We start from the raw sequence: 14,591 nt of genomic DNA, 5'->3' as shown, positions 1-14,591 counted from the left end.
GGCACAGCTGCATTACTGGGGTGTTGCTGAACACAAGCTCCATGGGATGGCTCTCCATTATTACTTTGCAGAGTATCTCAGCACCTCTTGGAATGAAAGGCACCATAAATGAAAGCCTGAGGAGCACCGGTAGGCTCTAGATTATTCAGTATAGTGAAAACTGAGACTGTCAGAACAGTTTACCCTGGGTTAAAAAAAAAAAAAAAAGTAATTTCTTTTACTTCCACACCCCTGATGACTGAAAAAGCTTTCTGCTCCTCTTGAAATCACACTCCCCAGAAGCTCTTTTAGCACCCCCACCCAAGTGTCCCATACATCCATTTTCCCCCCAGCAGCAGGAAATCGCTCAGAAAATATTTCCAGGTTCCTTCCTGGCCAGAGGTCACCTCCGTGTTTGGGAGCAGCAGGAATCACCATGTTCTCTGACACAACAAACGGAGGAGGAAGACCTGTCCTGCCCTTCCAGCTTTCGAGCTCGTACTTTTCAGCTGCAACTCCACCCTGCGCTGGTGGGGACGGGATCAGTTCCCACTGATCGCAGGAAAGGGAGGTCACGGGGTTTGCTTGATTAAATCACCACAAGCCAAAAGGTTCCTTCTCCTGCTCACCGAGAATTGCTCACGGGCTGTTTAATTTGTTCCGAAAAGAAAAGCAAGACAAAAAAAACCAAAACAACCCAAACCCAAACCAAAACAAAATACCAAAAAACAAACCCCAAGCCCAAGAAGCAACAGCACACAGGGAAAAGCAGGTGTGTCTCGAGATCCTGGGAAAACAAAGGGCAGAGGCTGAGGCAGGAGGTGACACTCGGATGGGAAGTTTCCATCCCAGCACAAGAGGACAAGTTTGGAAAAGACTCGGACAGGACCAGCACTTTTTGCCCTACAGGTATGGATGCTGTGTGTGAAATGTTGCATTGCTTTAACATTTTGGGGCAGGCAAAGGGTGGCTTGAAGGAATTTTTGTGTCCGGATTCTGACAGTGTGGTGCAAGCTTTGCTTCACCAGTAAACCTGCCGCAGGTTTCTGCCAGGGGAACTGCAAATTGGCACAGGTTTCATTTTGTGGTGATTAGTTGGCAGTTTTCAGTAGGATGCTTTTGGCTGTTCAGGGTATGAATTAAGTCATTCAAGCTCCTGACAAAGTGCTACTGCCTGTTCACTGGGCTAGTGAATGCTGACAGAGGTAATGATTGCTTTGCTTTAAGCTTGAGGCTGCACAGGTAAAGAGGGACGTGCGCAGAAATGCTGTACTAATCCTCATTGCATTTACTGCCTTCTAAGTTGCGCTGCAGAGTTTCAGGTAAAAAAGTCAGCTGCAATAGCATTTAGAAATCTTTTTCCATTCTGTTTTTTCTTACAGTAGCTGGAATTTGCAATGCAGATGCAGGCACTGTATTTTGTTAGCTCTACAGAATGGTGGGTTTGTTTCTTTTAAGATCAATCTCCCTTCATTTTTGTATTAGGTGAAAATTTCTGACAGAGGAGAGGGACTTGGGACACCCATAGCCACGGGCTGAGAAACAGCCGTATACTGGTTTTGAGCATCACATTTATCTTGTTTCCATTATTTTTATCTGTGTTTTCAGCTGCTCAAATGAAAGCAAGTTTTATGGTGTTGTGTTGGAGTGCTGGAATGCTGCTGCCAGTGTTCAGTGTCTGGGGGGGATACAGGGAGGCTTTCTGATGATTTCACCTCCATTGATGTCTATATCCCCAAAAGTTCTGCTCCATTTCCAGACATCTCTGATGCAGCAGTATGCACTTGGCTTAAATAGTCATGATTCAGAAATAAAAGCAGCACTGTGGTGTGACACTGTACAACCTTATTTTTTCTCCCCATTATGGGAAAGCTATGCTCACCTACTTGCATGAGGAGTTTTTGGATTTGAGGGAGAAATGTGTTATTGTTTGAGTGCTGTAACTCACATTTTCAGTGACAGTTTTAGGAGGCAATGAGCTTGTGACAAGCAAGGGAACAGCAAGGCAAAGGATGGCGTGAATTTGAAAGCCTGAGGCTCCATTTCTCCTGCTTCCATCACTTGCTGTTGCGTGATGAAAATGATATTTCGCAACCCACAGATTTTCCTCTCACCCAGAAAATGCCTCATCTCTTTCTGTCACTTAACCGGTCCAGTAATGTCTGGCAACATTACAGAACCAAGTGATATTTAAAGATATTTAGGGGCAAATCTTTAGCACCTGGGTAGCAGTGACACTTGACTGAACTCAGTGATGGGTCAGCCGGCTCGGCAGGAACCTGCTGTGACTGTTTGGCATCTGTCACTATTTAACTTCCCTAAATTCGTCTGAGTTTGCCTCCGGTGGTCCAGGTTTAAAAAACAAACAAAGACAACTTACGTAGGCACTGGGAAGATATCTTTGTCCTGATCTTCTTGGTTATTTTTATTTTTTAACACCTCTTAAGCAGGCTTAATAAAGCAGTTCTCCAACATCTGAATTGGAGACGTGGGAAATTCCTCAAACTAGGCAGAGCTTCCTCTCATTGTTATAACACAAAAGACCAGTGCAGCCTTTACTAGAGTTCCTTCTTTTAACCCATTCATCTTGACCAAGATGAAATGAAGAAACCTACCTGCTCAGGCTGCAATTCACAGTTTGCCAGAAGACAGCAGACAAGCATGGAAGTGAACTGCATCATACACAAGGACATCATTATTTTGGGGTTGTATTGCACTTGAAACTGAAATGGTTTGCTGCTAATCTCAGCCTTGTGCAAGAATCATGGCGTTTTAAGATCAAGTGGAATGAATCTACAGTAAAACCAAACTCCTTGTAGAAAACCATTTCCAGTTTTCCATGAAACAGTTTCTTAGGACCATGATCTTCAAAAGGAGTTCAATTGACATTCATGAGCAGATCTACCCCAATTGCATGTTTATACAGAGTTTATTTCCCAAATTATCCTGCATGTGGCTCAGCCTGCCTGGGGCAGTTACCACCCATGGGTTAATCTGATCCAGCACCTGCCCTGCTGGTAATGGAGCAGCAGCTCGTCCCCCTTATCTGTGCTGGGCAGCATCCTGAGAGCACTGAGCCAGCACTGGGTGAGGGCAGGAACTGTGGAGCTGTGATAGTGGCCCTGAAGTGGTTGTATTAAGAATGTGGATGAGGTGGAATGCACAAGGTGGGTGTGCAGGAACAGGTAAAATGAGAAATAGATGGCAAAAGATTTGCAATGTTTTGTTTCTTTCTGATGGACGAATGATCGATTCTTCATTTGTTCTGTTGGGGTTTTTTAGAAACTATTAGCTCCTGCAGAACAGATAATTTACTGTAGCAGGTTGTCTAGTAATTACAATGCTATATTTGCATGTTATAATGCTGCACCAGTGGACTTTGTTAAGGAGTTTTTGACTACAATTACAGCCTATTCCAAGGCCTTATCTGTTGTTGATGGTGGCCTGGAAGAAATTTCCCTCTGACAGCCATCCCATGACATGACATGAATGTTGTAGCCTTAATCCACCACGCTTACATGCAGTTTATAACTTTTCTACAAACTACAGTTTATTCCTGTGGAAGCATGCACTGAATTCCGCCCTCAAACCCTCCCCTCTCCATCCTAATTCCCATCTGAGCAATCCAAGCAAGATGGGTGTGTTGGGATTGAATTAACTTTCCTCATAAGGTGCTTTGTTTTGGATTTGTGGCTGAAACCGTGTTGATACCATATCAGTGTTTTGGCTATCGCTGAGCAGCGCTTGCAGAGCATCAAGGCTTTCCCTTTCTTTCCACTGACTCTGTAGTGAGTGGGATGAGGGTTAGGAGGGATTACAGAAGGGAAAGCTAACTTGAATTCACAAAAAGGATGTTTCAAACCGTATAACATCATGTTCAGCAACAAAAAAAATAGCGGTGGAAGTGAGGAATGTCTTCCAAACCTGCCATTGCTTGGACATTTTCTGGATATACATCTGCTTGTGAGAGGTTGTGAAGGGTTGCCTTCTCGTCATTTTTTTAAAATTTCCTCTTTCTTTCCCTATTAACTATATTTATCTCAATCCACTAGTTTTGGCACTTTTTCTCCTCCATCCCTCTGACAGGTGGCCAGTAAGTGTGTAGCTGTGTGGGTGTTTATCTTCAGATTAGGATCAGCCCATGACAACATGATATCTAGCCCACTCTTCAGATGTTTTCCAATGGACCACTTTTGAATGAGCAAAAGTTTTTCCCAGCCCAGGAAAAAAACTTTAAATTCCCTTGTGTCATCTCCATTGGCTGATTTACACAAAGTAATACTTGTTTCAGGAAGACCTCAAAGGTCACCTAATATCTACCATTCCTGGCACTCAATTCTTTCATTCTGGATGAAAAGGGAGCCACATCTCGTTTGCCTTCTAGGTACTTCCAGAAGTCTTGCTTTATCAGACCATTAGTGCAATCACTGATGGATTTTTCCTGCCCCCGGGTCTCTCTAAGCACCCTGTGAAGCAGAGACAGCAAATATCATCCTTGCTTGGCAGCAGAGAACTGAGGCACAAAGATAGCCAGGGTCTGCTGATGAGGTTGGCTACTGCCAACCCAAGTTCTCCTTAAACTCACCTCAACAGGACAGAAGATGCTCTGGCAGCCAGATGTGAGGGTGCTGGTGAGCAGCAGAGCTGTATACGTTCCCTATTTAAACCTTAATATGAAATATTAATTTCTAAATGCCTTCCCTCAAAACATAATAGAGCTGTGATCAAGTATGTAATTTACTGTCCTCGGAAATTCCTCAAAACGACAGTTTCCCCCAATTGTTCATGCAGAGAGGAAAAGCTCTCCTAGAGTTCCTGCTTTGGCTCAATCCTGTGAGCACAAGCTTGGCCTTCCATGACCATTAGGCTGAGTGTGTGAAAGCCATCTTCATTACAAAGGTGTACCTACGTGCCTTTTGACAGGCTATTCACAGAATGCCCCTTGCTCCTGAAATGGTTTTGCTGTGCCTTCTTGAGAGAGAAATTCTTTAAATTCCTGAATATTATCCCGAAAATTTCGGTTGGCCAATCCTAGGTCTGAGATCCCGGATGAGCCTGTGCATACCTCAAGTGTCTCTGGCAATAAAACAGGACTGATGGCACTTCCTTCCTTCCTTCCTCTTGTTATCCATCCTGTTTCAAGTCTGTGGCTTAAAGGGTTCAACTGCTGTTCATAAACACTGTCCCTTATTTGCAGTTAGGACACACAGCATGTAAAATCATAGAATCACAAAATGCTCTGGGTTGGAAAGGATTTTAAAGTTCATCTCATTACAAGCCTTTCCATGGGTGGGGACACCTTCCACTATCCCAACTTGCTTCAAGTTCCATCCAGCCTGGCCTTGGACACTTCCAGGGATTGGGCAGCCACAATTTCTCTGACAACCTTTGCCAGGGCCTCATCATCCTCACAGGGAAGAATTTCTTCTTAATAATTAATCTAAACCTGTCCTCTGTCAGTTTAAAGCCATCATCCCCCTTGTCCTGTCACTCCAGCCCTTTTGTAGGCCCTTTAGGTACAGAAAGGAACTCCAAGGCCTCCCTGGACCTTTCTCTTCCTGAGGCTGAACAGCCCCAGATGTCTGAGCCTGTCCTTATGGGGAGATGTTCTGACTTACTATAGAAAATCTGCTTTAAAAGATGCCCACCCATTTACTAAACACCTTGTTTCTAGACAGCCCTGCAATGATTCTTCCAGCATTGTTCCAGCATCATAGTACCATCTTGGCAAATGCTTAATCCATCTGACAGAGTTAATGGAATTTTCCCTTGTCTCTAACGTAAGTAGAGGTGCTTTTGAGGGTGTTGAAGCAGAGGAGGTTCCTACTGAAGTAAGGCCCAGATTGCCTGTAGAGTCAGCAGAGAGAAACACAAAGATACCACCAAAGTTCAGCCCCAATTTCCTTTGCTAACAGCTTCTTCTTTCCAAACTTTGGGAGATACCACCAAAGTTCAGTGGCAACTTCATCCCATTGAGCTGAGAGATGGGGGAGCTGGAAGGGAGCAGGAGAACCTACCTGTCCTCAAATTGTGCATTTTATTTTAGGCCATGATAGAATTAGGAGAAACAGTGTCACAGAAGCTGGGTAGGGTGTGCTAACCCTGAGCCATCGGTCAGGGCACAGCTCACCTCCATGGGCCTGAACTCTCCTTTTCTCCCTAAACAAGGAGCCCAGGCTGTGCTTCTACTGGGAACAGCCCTTGGCCCTCACTGTTCTGTGAAGGATTCCTGTGAATCTTGGCATTAGCATTGGCTCAGAATCTTGGCATTAGCATTGCTAACTACAGCTAAGCCTCCTAAAATAGGCAGAAAGAGACCTCAGCAGTTCATCTGCTCAGGCTCCACATCTCATGGCAGGTGTTTGTTTAAGCTCTTTAGAGGGCACCCAGTGGCTGGAGAAATGCCATTCTTTGGTGTTGTATCTCATGAGCAAAGCTGCCATCAGGTGAAACTTGTCTTTGCATTGCTGTGTTTTTATGCCATGTGAACCCAAAAAGCACCACAGGGATTAAAAAGTCTGGATCATCCCTAGTCTCAGTCTGAAGTGTAATGTAATTTTGAATGAGGATAGGCATGTCTAAAGTCTTCTGAACACTAGTAAAATAAACTAGTCCCATCTGTGTTGATGATACTGTGGCTTGATCTCACACCTGATGTCAGTGATGAAGGTATAAGAGTTCTGAAAACTTTGAAAATATTATAGAGAGGTGCAGCCTTCCAAGAAGTTAGATAATAGCAGTATTTAGCCTTTCTGAGTTCTCCCACGCTCTGAAAGACAGATCAGTACAAAAATAGTAAGGCTGGAAGCGAAATCAGTGGAACAAAATAGAAACAATTCTTCTTTTCTCTCAGACTTTATCATTAGAGAAGGCAATTAAGAGATATGGACAACAGAGACTTGTCTTCACTGGTTTGAGGGATTTCCCTCTATTTATATGATTCATGTGCAAAAGGTGGATGCTATTTTGTACTTCCATCTTTTTGTTGCTAGGTGTGACAAGCCAGGCTCTCAGACAGGGCTGACACCTACGCTACGTACAGGAGTTTCCTACACAGCCAGCTGCACTTGCAGTAATAACAGGAAAAACATCAAGAGGTTAATAAAATGAAATGCGCAGGAAGCATGCAGTCATCAGACTTTCTAGTACTTTAGGCTATAGAAGTAACCCATGTCTGGCCTGACTCAGGGACCCAATCCAAAACTCATTGCAGCCCATGGAAATTCCGCTGCAACAGATATTGTTAGACCTCACTCTTCACTACATTGATATGGGAATACCTGGCAAGCTCCTCCTTCCTCAGTACTCTCACAGTGCTGAGCTTCAAATATCCTGTTGTGGTACTTCTCATTGTGAATTAGGCCTGCACTCCCCTGCAGATGCTCCAAAAAGCACAAGGAGAAGAAGACAAGGTTCATGGGTACATTCCTTCTTCCATCCCAGTCATCAGAGGTGAGCTGGTGTGTGCTTTTCCACAGTTTTTACAAACATGTGGTACCCAGTTGCATACAAAGGGCTGAAATAGGAGGGTGGAATTAATTGACTAGCACCTTTTTTTATCTTTCTTCCTTCTCTACAAAACTCCAAGATGAGAGTCAAGGAGCAGACCTTGGCTGAAGTAGAGAAAAACCTGAGTGGAAGTGAGAAAGAACTGCCAGGAAAAAGACAAGAATTGGTCAGGGCTTTCTTTTCCCAGTAAAGTTCTGATTTAAATGCCATTTCACTTTGGTTGCAGCTATCACTGTTTTCAGTCTGGCATATTAACATGTCACGTGGCATGGGGAACATTCATCCACTTACTTCTGAGTGCTATAACATTTGTTTGCACAAAACCAACAAAAATAAGAATTACCTCTCTATTCCCCCAGAAAACAAAACCCCTGCTTATGTCTGAGAGATCCTTGAGCATCCCATCAAACTCAGCCCCCTGCACCATGCTAGGCGTAGAGCTGGAATAACAGTTGCACAAACATCACAGAGAAAGCGTGCTGCAGCTTGTTTATGGCCTGTTTGAATCCTTATCACCAAGCAGTTCAGTTTTGTGTCCTTGATTAATTTCTGTTTATTTTATTTTTGTTCACATTCAGATGTGTTATCTAAGGTCAGTGCAACTTCCCCTGTCCCCCCTTTCCCTTTCAGCCAACTCTCCCATGAAATATTGTTGTGCCTGGGTGTGTGTTTCTTAAAGTCATTGTGTGTTTTCTGTCTGAAACAAACATTGTCTGATCATCCAACTTATTACGCACTACCCAAAGGTCATGCTTTATGCAGAGAAAGGAAAGCTCTTGTGTTGTGGCTGAGGAATAACAAACTGGACAGGCACTGGGCATTATAACAAGGCTTGAGCCCCACAATTCAAGACTCTGGGAAAATGTTCCATAGTTTGCAAATGGTAAGCAAGGTTCAGCTGCTACAGGCTGTTGGACAGCCATGGAGCCAAACTGTCCTGGCCAGACACAGATCTCTCCTTTCACACCTTCTAACCTGTAGCAGTTTCTGGTTCCTCTCTCCAGGCATCCTTCACCTCCACACATCTCACAGCACCATAGGCCTTTCATCCAAAACACCTAGAGGGAGGCAGAGTTGTGTAAGCCACAGGAGAAAGATGATATGGGGGTAAATGAGCTTAACTATATTACAAAAAAAAACCCAAAAAAACCCAAACCAAAACAAAAAAAAATACAGCCAAAGTGGAAAGATGCAGAACAAGTACCAAAGAGGCAGGAGAACTGCTGTGCTAGAATGGCATTGGACTCTTCAGATGATGGGGAATGTGAAAGTGAAGTACAGGGTACGAGGCCATGGAAAAATTTGTGCTGTTTGACAATTAAGGATCAAACTTGACCCTAATGAGTGGTGGATTCAAAGCAAGCAGAGGAATCAGTCCTCCTTACTCCTGCAAATTATGTATTCTGCACACCCTGGTAGGTTTTCTTATAATTTACTTCATTTGTTTCAGCTTAAATAGGCCATTAGGGCTGTTAAACACCAATGACCTGCCTTTGCCTCCAGAAATCCCTTTAGTTCTAATAGCCAGAAGTGGAAAGACCATCCTGAAGATGAGCTGCTGCAAATTTGCTTCATTTTTGTGAAGGCCTTTCCCAAGGGCCTCTGCTATAGTTCTTGCTGGATAGGAACCAACTGGGCTAGAGAATCCTTGGATCCAACCAAGAGCAAACCTGTTCATGACATTAAGCAACCAGAGCCCATTAGAAAGGATGGAGAATGGTCTCTTAGTGGGAACAAAGGAGTAAAAAGTAAAAAGGCTTTTACAATGAAGCTTTAAAGCAGGATATGGCTGCCCGACCACACAGGGAGCTCTTGGCCTCAGTGACCCAGGACATGTCCCACAGTTAGAGCAGAAGGCAAAGAACTGAGGCTGTGGAATAATGCCCACCTCACAAAGAACTGCTGGTCTAAGATGTGTTGTGCCTGCAAGGTTGTTTGTTTTCTTCTTCCTGCTGATGCCAAAGGTATGTTCATCTCCACCTCAGCACAAGAGGGGCCAGACAAAGCATGTAGAAAGGTTACAGCCAGCAGGAATAAAATACTTCTATGTGGGACGGCTGCATGGGGAAGGATAAGTCTGTGTCTTCTTAAACAGAACGACTTCTTTCCACTTCTGCATTTATAATCTCTTACCACTCCAGGTAAGAAGCCACTCCAGGGTGGGTGTATCTTTAGGTCCCCTCCTATCTTATTTTTAGATATTGACAAGATCTCCCCATGCCTTTCCTTTTCCAGGCTAAGTATATCTCTCAGCCTCTCCTGGTATGACAGATCCTCCAACTCCTTAATCATCTTCATGGCCCTTTGCTGGGCTCACTCCACTGTGTTTCTCTTGTACTGGAGAGCTTAGGAGCTGGACATTATGCTTAAGGTGCATGGAGAATGAGGAAATCTTCTTTTTCTTAAGTCTTAACATCAAATGAGAAATGTTGTCAGAAAGAGTCTAGAAAGAAGACATGACTGACAGGATAGGAAAGGCTTACAAATGTGTCTGGCTCTAAGAGACAGAGTTGGTGAGTCAGACAGAAGGATAAGGTGGACTAGGCCAGGTCCCTCTGGGTGAACAGAAGTTGCTTGAACTAAGGAACCCAAGTAAGGGGCAAAAGGTCTGAGAGAAAGTCTATAAAAGCAGCCCTGCTGCAGGGGATTATACAGAATGCCAACAGTGTGTTATTTCTGGCTCTGGTATCTGTATCACACTGCACTGCCAAGGCCATAGAAGCCATGAGTTATCCCAGAATTGCAGTGTATGCTGAGTTGGAAGGGACCCACAAGGACCATTGAGTCCAGCTCCTGGCTGTGTATCCCCAAGAATCCTGTGGGCATCACTTCACTGCCAAAGATGCCCTTCCTGTCCAAACACAGTGATGTGGCTGTAAGTGCAAGTGTATTGTCACCCAGCCCCGTGGGAGAGGCTGGCCAGAGGTCCAGCCCTGGTGTGGTACCTTCCCAGAGGGGTTAGCTGTACTGCTGGTCTGCAACTGGGATGGTGTTCATGCCTCTCCAGATGTGCCAGACTGTTTCTCACCTCCCTCCTCCCTTGAGTTAATGTTTAGCCAGTAACTGTGGCAGTTGATGCTTATCCATGCAAGAATGCCCTCACTGATCTGGCAGATTGCTGTTCTCCAGTGACAAGCAGTTAAGTCCATCTATGAACTCTGCCAGGAGGGCTAGGAAAACATTGCAGGGCTAGCTGGCACTGTCCAGAATGTGCTAAAAATGCTCACAGAAATTTCTTTTGGCTGGTCTCGGAGTATTAGGAATGCCTGGAGAATGTGATGATTCAAACATTCAGCTGGGTAATGTTTTCTGTGCTCTCAGTCACCCAGCTAAATGGTTGCTATTTCAGCTACTGTGCCCTCCAAATATGAGTCCTAGAGAGTTGTTCTCTTCTTGCAGGAAGTCCTTTGTGGTCGTGGTATGATTTGAGCCTGATTCTCAGATAGCTGGGTCTAAATTATTTTCATTTTCCATGTAGATTATTTGGGTATATAAAAAGAACATCAACAATTAATGGGAAGGCTGACGAAGGAATAGAGGAATCTAAAGTCATAATCATAGGTCAAAAGGAAAGATAAATACTGCATGAACAAGCATGGAAAATGTGAGCTGATGTAGAAAAAGGTGTGAACCATAGGCCTCCTCTGGAAATGTTGTTTTGGGGAGACCCTTGATAAGGCTGTAGATACAGTTTACCTCTTCTGTGCTTAAACGAGTGAGAATATTGTGCTGCAAAGGTTCAGAAAAGAGTTCCTAAACTTGTCTAAGATAGAATCACAGATTGGAAAAGAACTCTTAAGATCATTAAGTCCAACCATTAACCCAGTGCTGCCAATCCACCACTAAACCATGTCCCTCAAGTCCACATGTAGACATCTTTTAAATACCTCCAGGGATTATGACTCCAACACTGCCCTGGGCAGCCTGTTCCAGTGCTTGACCACCCCTTCCTTGAAGAAATTTTTCTAAATGTCCGATCTAAACCTCCCCTGGAGCAATTTGAGGCCATTTCCTCTCATCCTGTTGTTTGTTACTTGGGAGCAGAGTGTCACCAGGCCTCACCCTTCTGTCAGGGAGTTGTAGAGGGTGAGAAGATCCCCCCTGAGCCTCCTTTTCTCCAGGATGAACCCCCCCAGCTCCCTCAGCGGCTCCTTGTCAGACTTGTGCTCCAGATGCTGTTCCATCTCTGGTGTCCTCTGGACATGCTCCAGCACCTCAGTGGCCTTCCTGTCATGAGGGGCCCCAAACAGAACACAAGATTTTTGATGTCTCACCAGTGCCAAGCTCAGGGGAACAATCATTGCCCTGGTCAGTCCAAACACAGCTCTGGGAACACAGATCTGTGCTTTTGCACATCTCCTCTGAGTCTCTTTGAATTCATTCATTGCACAAATTGAAGAAGTGTAGAGCTACACAGGTAATTGGAAGAGATCAGCAAACAATCTACACATCACCCCACTGCCACAAACCCCCATGGCAGAAGAATCAAAGGCTCTTCCCCATGTCAGCAGTTGTATAGCCTCTACTTAAATACCTCCACTGAAGGAAACTTTGCAGCCACCCTGGGTAGCCTAATTATGTGCTTCTAAATGGTGCAATTACGTATTTTAGATAATCAACAACACATTTACTTCTGCTTCAGATTGTGTGGCTTCTCTATGTCCTTCATCGCTGTGAACATGCATGTCAGTCCTTTTTCAAGGGACAAACTGTTATTGTGTCCATACCTGACTCTTGTCCTATCTAATCTGAACAACCTTCAGCCTGTCCACGAGATTATTGCTCTTGTCATTGAGGTTATACAATGCTCTTGTCTTAGCATTCCCATGGCTCTCCTTTGGATGCTCTCCAATACAGCAATATCCGGACACAGGGCTCCAGCCAAAACATCAACAGCATCGCACAGTGCACTTTTGTTACCTCCCGGGTCTTCAGTTTAAAATATTTGCTTAAAAAATTAATAATGATATTTCAACATCATCACAGTGAGTGAATTTAGGTAGCAATTTCTTAGGACTCCCTCCAGAATAATTTCTGCAAGACTGAGGTGGGCAAAACTACCTAAAGTCATGTGATAGAGATAATAAATGAAGCCCCAGGCATTGCCAGATTCACCTCAAGAACTGTTAATTCAAAGTAACCTACCTATTAGCTCCAATATGCTTGGAATTCACTCTGTCCTCATATGTTAAAAACTCAGCTTTGGGCATCTGAACACACAAAATTCAGACTCAAGACACAGCAGATGGTGTAAGAATCTGCAGTGTTGCATCCAGTTTCTGAGAGGTTCTGGCATCTTTTTCTTCTTTTTCATACAACTGACAGTGGGGTTTGATTACAGAAATTGCTGAGATTAATTTCTAGAGATGAGACTGAAGTGTGAATGTCCAGGACTGAGATGAGGATGGGTGAGTCAAGAGAGCTGTAACAGCTTGGTTCCTAAGTTGTTTCCACACTTGCTTTCTCTTTGAACAGTATCTCCCAGGGTGCAGCTATGTGGGAACTTTACCTTGGTACTTCCTTCACAACAGATGAAATGTGTTCACATGCTTTTTGCAACAGCACGTATCCAGTGAATTACAGGATCCCTGTAGCTCTGCCTTGGTTTGGATGAGAACTTCTGGTTCAGAGCAGGTGCCCTCTAACACACCTCTGGCTTGCTTTCCTGAGCCTGTGAAAGCTGATTGCATACTCAAATGTTTAAATAAAAAATGTTCTGGGGTTGAAACTTTAAATCTTTGGAATCCAGGAAGTTCACAGTTTCTGGTGACATGACAGTACCTGATGAATGAATACAGGAAAAAACATTAGGACGGTCAGGACATCCCCTGTGCTCACATACCAAGTTGATTACATACCTAATGCTTTGACATTGTAAAGGTTTCACATTCTCCTGCCAAGTAAACCAGGATTTCTCATACCTTTAGGCTGCAGTTTGATGACAAGCCTTGAGCAGAAAACCCTCTTTTAAGAAAGCCCTGCTAACATTCTTTCCCATTCTCACACCCCAGATTCTCTTTCTTAAAATTTTCAAAAAACACAACAAGAAGAAACCTCGCAAAAGCAAATAAAAAAGAGGGGGTTTGGGGAAAGAGGATTTAATGCAGACCATTTTTCCAGTGGCAATGGGGAAAGTGTGACTCCACACAGGCACAGGTAACTCAGCCTAAACCAATTCTGCCTCCTCCTCAGTCTCTGCACTGGCACTGCTGCTCATTCAAACCCGCAAGCACTCAGCCAAGGGAGCAACTTTGGGCGAAGATCAGCTTTTTCTGTGGGTCTAGACTCTGAACTCGTGTTGAACAGCTCGCCAGGGCAGAAAGGAAGAGGTCCTCCTTGTCCTTACCCTCCTGCCCTGCCTGCCAACCCTTGTTCCATCTCCCCTTTCCTGCTTGGGACCACTCAGCTGCTCCTCTCCTTGCTCTGGCCCTGGCACTGACTGGGACCTTCTCTAAGCTGATCTGACTCAGATGAAAGTTGCACGTTTTTTTGCTGCCTTATTTTCTGCAGGGAGTTAAACTGAGTAAGAATCTGGAAGGTACCAGCACAAGGCCATCAATAAAACCAATCTGCAGAGAGAGAGGTAGTGGGATTAAGTGCTGTAGATGTAGCCTTGGTCTTCTGTTTGTTCAGATCCCTGAACCAGTTTGGGTGGGCAATAAATCAGACCGATGCCACCCCAACACTGAAGGCAAAGACATGCTGTAAGGGTTACAAGGGCATCAGTCATGCCAATTTAATCACCTTGAAACTGCTGCAAACAGCTGAGGTCTGACTCACCGCATTGCAGGGAGCAGCAGGTGACCAGGTTTGCAGAAAAGGGAACAGACCTGTCTCCTGAATTAATCGGTGTTTAAAAAATAATTCCCCAACAACACGAGGGGTTTCCACAGAGCTCAGTCAGACACTGCCTCACACACTACTGTGGAAACAAATTGCATTGATAAACCAACTGTTATCAAACACTGTGGGGACAAAGGCTCCACTGTTACTTGGACAGATGTCCCCTATTTGTTCAGTGTGTTCTTGGCTCTAGATTTTGTTCGAGGTAGAAACACACATAACACATCAGAATTCTCCCTGATTTCTGGGAATTCCTGTTG

The 14,591-nt window shown here is 44.4% G+C and overlaps 1 protein-coding gene across 4 annotated transcripts in view; it reads left to right on the top strand.

Annotated features, from left to right (window-relative positions):
- Positions 1 to 438: 438 nt before the first annotated feature.
- Positions 439 to 14,591, top strand: part of ADGRF5 (adhesion G protein-coupled receptor F5) — a 41,134-nt gene continuing 26,981 nt past the window's right edge. For 2 of the 4 annotated variants that reach the window (XM_066314680.1, XM_066314678.1), the window contains exon 1: positions 439 to 888. The gene's annotated coding sequence lies outside the window, so the exon portion shown is untranslated. Of the gene's footprint in view, positions 889 to 7,409; positions 7,432 to 14,591 lie in introns of those variants that run through there. The other 2 variants (XM_066314676.1, XM_066314677.1) reach the window with 2 other exon arrangements.

Source organism: Sylvia atricapilla, chromosome 3, assembly GCF_009819655.1.
Source record: "Sylvia atricapilla isolate bSylAtr1 chromosome 3, bSylAtr1.pri, whole genome shotgun sequence".
Taxonomy (NCBI): domain Eukaryota; kingdom Metazoa; phylum Chordata; class Aves; order Passeriformes; family Sylviidae; genus Sylvia; species Sylvia atricapilla.
The sequence above is the reverse complement of the archived record's forward strand: the minus strand, read 5'-3'. Positions and strand labels throughout refer to the sequence as shown.